The sequence below is a fragment of the Artemia sp. Qi Xiang Cuo genome, chromosome 11, assembly GCF_049724085.1.
Source record: "Artemia sp. Qi Xiang Cuo chromosome 11, ASM4972408v1, whole genome shotgun sequence".
Lineage (NCBI taxonomy): Eukaryota > Metazoa > Arthropoda > Branchiopoda > Anostraca > Artemiidae > Artemia > Artemia sp. Qi Xiang Cuo.
The window spans coordinates 34,107,241-34,117,010 of record NC_142804.1 but is presented as its reverse complement, the minus strand read 5'-3'; positions in this window follow the sequence as shown (position 1 = coordinate 34,117,010).

Genomic DNA, 9,770 nt, shown 5'->3' with positions numbered 1-9,770 from the left:
CTGGATACTCTATTCATGGACGATCAACTATTCAATCGTTAGAGACGATCTTTGCGATTAATTTATCTCAGATGAGCACCCCAAAATTTGCCTTACAAGTAGAAGAAGGAACTGATGTAGCTAAAACCGCATATTTAATTGGATATCTTCGATGTGTTGAAGAGAACAATATAAGTAAAGATGTGTTATTTTGTAAACTCATTCTTGAAAAACCACACACAGTAAAAATTTTTAATACAACTGGCATTCTTTTTTTTTCAACGAGAAAGGCACATTGTGGAAAAATTGCATTTGCCTTGTTACAGGCGGTGCAGTCAATGTCAGAACCCAAAACTGGGCTTCTAGCACTAACTAAAATGATAACACCCGATATTCTCTTGACGCACAGCCTGCTCATGCCTTTTAAATCGAAATTGTGTGATAGCTATTTTGTTCAAAATAATCCATGTGATAGCCATTTTGTTCAAAATAGTCCAAAGAATATATAAATATCTAGAAATAAATTCAGCAGATGTAAATTCCTATAATAATTAAAACTGAAAACGATCAGAAATCATAAGCAGCGCAATGCTGAAGTAACAAGCGATGTGACAAGGCACTTGGTATGAAAGAAGTTGTCATAGAAATTTTGAACGGAAGTCATTCGACTTGAAATTGAAAGTTTGAATGCTCTATTTAAGAGTCAGAAGTGATTAGAGGGTAACCCAGCATATCTTGCGTTCTGAAATGTCGCTTGACTCCTGGATTTTACCTTATGCCATACGCAAGAATTACTCTGAACTACTACTTCTCGTTGGAAGATGAGCCTTACGCTCCCACAAGTAGTTTTTTGTTTACATGTTGTTTTAGTTTTGTTTTTTCCCACTAATTCTTTCTATAGTGATGTATTAAATGATTTTTTTTGTTTTCATTATATTTACTGTTAATTAGCCGCTTTGGAAGAGGTTTACAAAGCGTCTTTTGGTCAATAACGCAAGTCGTGACTAGTTTCTGAGATATCAAGATGGATACATTATGGACATATTATAGGCAAAATACGGATATAATTTGGCCAAAAATGGCACATTTTTGAATGTTCATGGGACATATTCATGGACCAAAAGTGGGCAACCCTGGTGTAAACGCTAGTTTTCATTTATTTTGCTGATATGTTCCATCTAATTTGGCTTTTGACTCATTACATGAAGGAGAAAAACTTAAACTAAATGAAAAAGTGAAAATTTTCGTGATAATTAAAGGTGCCCTGTCTTTGTTTTGTTCGTTCGGTTTCCATTTCCAAAGTGATAAATCCTAAGCGAACCCTCGTTGCATTAGCAATTAGCATCTTCATCAAAGGAATTGGACATCTATTTTACCACAATATGAATTTTATACCTATTATGTTTAAATTGTAGACAAAAAAAAAAAAATAAATAAATAAATAAATATTTTAGGAATAACCCAATGATAATGTCCTTGATAGTTTTTCAAAAAGTTGATAGAATTTGAAATATTTTTTAAAGATAAAATCAGTTTTGAAATTATAAGGTCATTAAATATTACAGTGGCGGAATTCAAAACTATTAACTTCCTAGATTGCTTCACAATGGTGCCACCCTTAGTACAATTTTACTAAATTTTTTAAAAATATCCCGAGTTAGTAAATTTAGTAAACTGAGCACAGATTTAGTAAATTGTCGAAAATTTAGTAAATTTACCTGAAATATGAAAAAAAAAGTGTTTAGTTATGACAGTTTAGAATATAATAATAGGTGTGGTCAGTGTACAAGAGTGCATGGTCAGTTTTTGCTCAACAGTGGTGAAAAACTAGACAAAAAAGGATGTGCAGCACCCACTGATGTGGTTTGTTTTCAGGGGGGGGGGGACAAACTGATCCATGACGTGGGTTGTGTTTTTTCTAGCAGGTGGACAGAAACCACAAACTATTGAGTCCTCCAAAATCTTTTGACCGGTTTTTGCTAGTGGTTGATTACTCCCACCGCCCAAATGCAAAAATAGTTAAAACTCACACCGGGCCTGTTGTTGCAATGTGCTTGGAAAAATAATTCAAACATGGGGAATCAAGCTAGCCTACATGAAGTGAGCGATTTTCGTGAGTACTTATTCTCGTGTCCAAGTTCAATTCCAAGAGATGTCACAAAAATTGAAAGCTTTTGTAAAATAACACCGTAATTGGTAAAAAAAAACAAGCACATTTTGAACGAATTATCAGTCTTTAGTTCAGTCGAAATGCAAACCTGACGGCACAGCAGAGTTGAAGTTACCATCTGTGGAATACAAAAGTGCCCCATTTTAAGGGATTTGAATCTCCTGCCATATTTTCATTAGCATAGCTGTTTGTGTCTCACAATATTTCTTTCTAGAAATCTGTTGGGTTACGACTGACCTAATTAAAATATGTGAAAGGTGTTCTTCAACATCTCCATTGGGGTCTAAAAAGTGCATTTGGTCACATGAATATGGTTCAAAATCACCTTCAGGGGTCTGTGATGGGTGTACCGCTAAATTAATTTTGTAATAAATTTTTCCAACTATGTTGAAGGTGAAAATATGACGACTATTTTTGGTTCAATCATCGCTTACGTTGAATGAAGCAAAAGCAAAACATGAGTTCCAGTATCTTATTTATTCGTGGAACTCTTTAGAGGGCAAATAATGTCCTATAACAGACCAAACGAATTCATTTAGAAATTGTTGATGCAGGAATGCAATTCGACCAAGCAGGCAGTCGCCCCCTAGTAAATCATAATTGTTGGCTAGTTTTCCTGTGGGATAATGGAGGACTCCACAGTGAATACATACAGAGTTGAAGGATCCCAATGACTTGTAAATAACACTTGCGTGGTTTACGTTATCTTTGTAGGTTTTTACTGGGTTGTTATGCCACAATTTGTTGGCATCGAAGGTTTTGATGGTGCTGTTCTTCCAACATAATATTTATTTTTGGTACTTGTGTACATAATGTTACACACTCGAGAAGTGAATTTAGGTCAATCCTAATAAAATACACCAGAATATAAGGAAAATATGATACCTTAGAAACAAATTTGGGTAATATTTTTGCATTTTAGCGGTAGGGGTAATGTATAGCGGGTCAGCATGCAAAGTGTGTTAGACACAATTATTCTGCATATTATGAAGTAAGATTTGCTTTCTATATTCACGCTATCTAAATACTTTACCCCAACCCCCTAATGTGCAAATATATATAGCCCAAACTATATAAGTCCAATGTATTCTGTCACCCGTCACTTGTTTTCCACTGAGCGTAAGATAATTGTCTCTTAATACGGACAGATCAAATCGGTTTGTTCTCGAGTGTGTACCATTATGTACACAAGTATCTTTTTTCTTCTCCACTTTTATTTTTGACCCGTTCTGATTCACGCTGTCCTTTAACAGCACAATTCTTTGTTCTTCACTGTCATTTTTGACACTCTTTATACTTGCTTTAGCGTGTTAGCTAACCCTACAATTCTTTGTTCTTCACTTTCATCTTTGGCAAGTTCTGATTCCTGCTGTTGCTTGTAATTCTCGCTGCTGATTATCTTCTAACTGCTTACTTCTTTGTTCTCTCGGTCGTATATCTTCTAACCACACATTTCTCTGTTCTTCATTTTTATTCTGATTTGTTCTGATCTTCATTGTCACATGTCGTGTAACCGCTTATTTTTTTCCACTTTCGTTTTTGAGTCTGTGATTCTCGCTCCCACTTATCTTTTAACTGCATATTTCTGTATTCTTCAATTTTGTTTTTGACTTGTTCTAATTATTGGTTTCGCTATTATTTTAACTTCATGTCTCTTATCTTTATTTTCGTTTATCATTGCTTCAGACATTTTTTCAGTGCCTTTTGCCTTGGTTACTTGGATTGGTCTTGTCACTTTTGATGGTCTGAGTTTGTTCATTATCACCAGTTGTACATTTACGTGTCTCAGGTTGTTCTCTTGATCTCGTCTCATTTGATGCTCCAGTTTTTCATTTTGAGCTAACGGTTTTGTCCTTTTTGTTCTTTTTTGTACTCATTTTGCGCTAACTTTAATTTACATTTCTGTCCCCTAGGTATTATGAAATTGCTGAAAATGTCTTTTGAAATTTACATTACCGAATATAAGCACATGAATTCGTACTGCAAATGAACATGTTTCTAAATTTCTGTACTGCAAATGCTTCTAAAACGGTTTAAAAATTTATTTTCCTTGTGTCTTCATTTTCAGTCAGCATGATTGCTAAACTATTTAGTCCATCCTGATTTATCGTTTATATCACAGTTTTTTTTTTACTGGTTTTAGCCTGGAAAATGATCTCTCTCCAGAACCAAAGCTTACTGGAATTGTTAAGAACACTTCATAATTTTGAAATTTGGCCCTCTCAAACGCGGGGTCCGATTGGTCCCAATCGTTCCACTTGCCCATTTTCCAAACCTGGGTGCAATTGTACCATTTTGGTACATTTCACCTCTACTCGTACAATTTAGTATAATTAAACAGAATTTGGTACATTTTAGAAAATATGGTACAATCAATATTTTTGTACTCGTGTCAGTAAAACTTACTGATTGGGCGCAGGATTGCTAACTGGACATATTTTATGTCAAAAGAACATATTCCCATGTGCCCGGATACAATGACAGAAAAGGTTAAAAAAAAAGTGATACATTTTAGAAATTTGGGACATAAAAAGGCAAAGAAGGAACATATTTTGTAATTTTATGATATAAGACAAAATATTTTCCTACTTGATATATATTTTTGTAAAGAAAAATGTCACTTTTCACCAAAGTAGTGCAAGCTTAAAGCTACTTATCTACTTACTTTCAACTAATTTTTACATTTTATGCAGTATTTTTCTGAGTTGCTTGCTCTTTCCTGAAGCAAAATTTCCATAAATACCTTCGGAATTCTTTGCAATTTTGCGTTTTTTCATCTATAAACAATTTTATTGTTTATAGAGAGCCTGCAGAGACAAATTAAGTAAATAGAAGTTTAAGATAAGGAATTTAAAATATCCTACCACATTCTTCTACTTGTGCCGAGAGGGACTTTTTGGCTGTCAGTTTAAACAAAACGAAATTGAAAAACAAACTTGGCTTTACTACTCTTAATTCTCTTCTGGGTGCTAAACAAATAATTACCAAGGACTGGAAGCCCCCGGTGGACATGGTGACACACCCCAACGGGCGAAATACTGGAAGGCCTTCTTAAGAGTCAAAAGTAACCTGAGGCCGAGCAACCCTTACATCACCCTATTTCTCTCATAGTCAAGTGGTAACATTTTTGAAATAGCCATTTTGTTCAAAATAGTCTGAAGATCAAATGAATACATCTCCAAGGTTGACACAACCCCACGAAGTTTTTTTAATTTGGAAACAGGGACATGCTTTATCCTTTGTCTCAGAAAAAGCTTAGAGTTTCAAGATGAAACTTTCAAGAAATGTTGAGTGGAATTTTTATCTGTCTGCGTGCAGGATTTATCACTGGGCAAATAGGAAATGTTTGATTCTGGGTGTATCTTTTAAAGTCTATGTGTATGAAGATGAAACTTTTGGAGAGTTGAGGGGTGTGCTGAGCTTAACCAAAAGGGTTTTAGTTTCATGAAATACGAACATCCACGTTTAAAATATATGCGATTTTATTAGTAAAGTTGGGTTTTAATTTTCAGAAAGAGGAACATCCAAGTTTAAAATACATCTGATTTTATTAATAACATTTGATTTTGAATAAAGTTGGGTTTTAGTTTCAAGAAATACGAACATCCACGTTTAAAATATATGTGATTTTATTAATAAAGTTGGTTTTAATTTTCAGAAATATGGACATCCAAGTTAAAAATACATGTGATTTTATTAATAATATTTGATTATTTTTTTATAAGGTTTGGGTTTTAGTTTTCGGAAATAAGAATAACCATGTTTAAAATACATATGATTTTATTAATGATACATGTTTTTTTTATTAAAGTTTTGTTTTAGTTTTCAGAAATATGAACATCCCGTTTAAAATACATCTGATTTATTAATAATACTTCATTTTCCTAATAAAGTTGGGTTTTAGTTTCAAGAAATACGAACATCAACGTTTAAAATATATGTTATGTTATTAATAAAGTTGGGTTTTAATTTTCAGAAATACGAACATCCACGTTTAAAATGCATGCAATTTTATTAAAATATTTGATTTTTTTCTAATAAGGTTTGGGTTTTAGTTTTCGGAAATAAGAACAACCACGTTTAAAATACATATGATTCTATTAATAATATTTGATATTTTATAAAGTTGGGTTTTAGTTTTCAGAAATAAGAACATCCACGCTTATAATACATATGATTTTATTAATAATATTTGATATTTTAATAAAGTTGGGTTTTAGTTTTCTGAAATAAGAACACCCACGTTTAAAACATGTGATTTTGTTAATAATCCTTGATTTTTTAGTAAAGTTGGGGTTTAGTTTTCAGAAATCTGATCATCCACGTTTAAAATATATGTGATTTTATTGATAAAGTTGAGTTTTAATTTTCAGAAATATGAACATCCAAGTTTAAATACATGTGATTTTATTAATTACATTTGATAATTTTTTTAATAAAGTTTGGGTTTTAGTTTTTGGAAATAAGAACAACCACGTTTAAAATACACGTGATTTTACTAATAATACATGATTATGCCCTTCTTTTTCAAAATATTGATTTTTTGGACTTGGAATTTCTTATGAATCTAAAAATGACATGCAATATGCATGCGGCTGTACCAATCGTACTCTATGCTTGCTCGTAGACACAACTCCGCTTTCCCAGTGGTACTCTATGGTAGGTTATCGACACTATCCAGTTTATTGCATGTTTTTTGGTCATTAATAATTGTACAGTGGAAGGATAAACACATAAGTCGTATATTTAAAAAAGTGAAGACGGAGAATTTTAAGAAAGTATGTTCACTTGATAGTGTTATTGTAGCATTGAATGGTGACAAAGAGAAGTATTTGAACTATGAAACAAGTACAAGTGGTAGCACTATTGGAAATGTATGCGTGCATTGTCATTACAGTAAGGAATTAAATTTCTTTGGAATTCCAAAAAAATTCAACTCTTATGATGGTAGATATGCGAGATTGAGATCTCCGGAGATAATTGCACTCAGAGAGAATGCCAACATAAAAATAATAGTTGATGAAGAGGGGCATCTTCTTGCTATTGTTTGTGGTAACATGTTACCCAGTAATACACCCCATCGTCAGCTTTCGGGTTTTAGCATTCAACGGAAGATCAAAACCAGACAGGCATACTCTTCTACTAATATCATAAACCATATCTTGTCTACATACAGGAACTTTTACCTGTGTAAGAAGATGGTGGTAATAGACAGTGTAATTTCTGGAAAATAAAAAGGGCATTGGCAGAAAATATCACTAAGGAATATAAAGATGAATCGATGAAAAACAAATTGCCAACAAACGTTATTACTACTATTGATCATTTAGTCAATGAGCCTAATAGTAGCAAAGACGAAATGTATATTGAACATTTACACACTCCAGTAAAAATAGTATTTGACGCAAAATGGAATAATGATTATTCTACCGATTACGAATTAAGAGAAGAGAAAAGCTACAGCGTCAAGAGAGAACATGATGAAGTATTTTATGGAACAGATCCAAAATGTCCAAAGTTGTTCAATGACATTTATAATGTATAATAAAGTATGCAACATATTTTTTATGTTAATATTCTACATGTCATTATTTAAATAAAAATATTTTATGCACTACTTTGACATATTCCCATTATTTTTAGGGTATGCTAGAACGTCAAACGTTTAGAATATCTATTAAAACGTCGGAGATGTAAGAAAAGGAATATTCAGAATTATAGATACTACTACTACTAATAACAGGCTCATAGCGGATATATTAGAAAATGAGATAGGTTAAAAGAACTTTTACCAAAGTCTGAGAGAGAGATGAGCTGAATATTTAACTCGGAAAATATCCACCGACAAGCAAACACCCCGTCCAGATGTACAGACAGAGAGAGTTTTCAGTTTTCAGAAACAGGAACATCCACGTTTAAAATACATCTTATTTTATTAATAGTATTTGATTTTTAATAAAGTCACTTTCTTGAATTCACCTCTTGAATACACAATACAGAAATTTCATTCAAGAAATTATGAAAAAAATGTTAGTAACAAGCTCTTTCTTGAATTCACCTCTAGAAAACACAATGCAGAAATTTCATTCAAGAACATAAGAAAAATTGTAAGTTAGTAACAAACTCTTTCTTGAATTTACCTCCTGGATACACAATACAGACATTTCAGTCAAGAAATTATGAAAAAATTGTAAGTAAGTAACAAACTCTTTAGAGGAATATATGACCTAGGGTTCTCCGACATGCTGAACCTGAAAGTGTGTTCTCCGACATGCTGAATCTGAAACTATAATTTTCATGATTATTCGACCTTTTAAGGTTGATTTAGACTAGGTTACGTGCGCGCACGTAACCTAGTCTAAATTAGTCTAAACGTGGATGTTCTTATTTCTGAAAATTAAAAACCAGTTTTAATAGAAAAATCAAATATTATTAACAAAATCACACGTTTTTTAAACGGGGATGTTCATATTTCTGAAAACTAAAACCCAACTTTAAAAACATCATGTATTATTAATAAAATTACGTGTATTTTAAACGCGGTTGTTCTTATTTCCGGAAACCAAAACCAAACTTTCCTAATATATCAAACATTATTAATAAAATCATATGTGTTTTAAACTTGGAGGTTCTTATTTCCGAAAACTAAATCCGAACTTTATTAAAATATCAAATGTTATTAATAAAATCACATATATTTTAAACGTTGGTGTTCTTATTTCCGAAAAATAAAACCCAACTTTATTTGAATATCAAATACTATTAATAAAATTAGGTGTATTTTAAATGGGGATGTTCATATTTCTGAAATCTATAACCCAACTTTAATAAAAAATCAAATATTTCAATAAAATCCTAAGTATTTTGAAGGAGGTGCCTTATTTCTGAAAACTAAAACCCAAATTTATTAAAAAATCAAGTTTTATTAATAAGACCCGGTATATTTTAAACGTGGATGTTCGTATTTCTTGAAACTAAAACCCAACTTTATTAAAAATCAAATATTATTAATAAAATCATATGTATTTTTAACGTAGATGTTTGTATTTCTTGAAACTAAAACCCAACTTTATTAGAAAAATCAAATATTATTAATAAAATCAGATGTATTTTAAACGGTGATGTTCTTATTTCTGAAAACTAAAACCCAAATTTATTAAAATATCAAATATTATTAATAAAATAATATGTATTTTAAACGTGGTTGTTCTTATTTCCGAAAACTAAAACCAAAACCTTATTATAAAATAATCAAATGTTATTAACAAATTCGCATGCATTTTAAACGTGGATGTTTGTATTTCTGAAAATTAAAACCCAACTTTATTAATAACATCACATATAGTTTAAACCTGAATGTTCGTATTTCTTGAAGCTAAAACCCAACTTTATTAAAATATCGAATATTATTAATAAAATCAGATGTATTTTAAACGGGAATATTCATTTTTCTGAAAACTAAAACCCCACTTTAATAAAAAATCAAATATTATTAATAAAATCATGTATTTTAAACGTGGTGCTCTTATTTCTGAAAACTAAAACTTAACTTTATTAAAAAACAAGTATTATTAATAAAACCCGATGTATTTTAAACATGGATGTTCGTATTTCTTGAAAT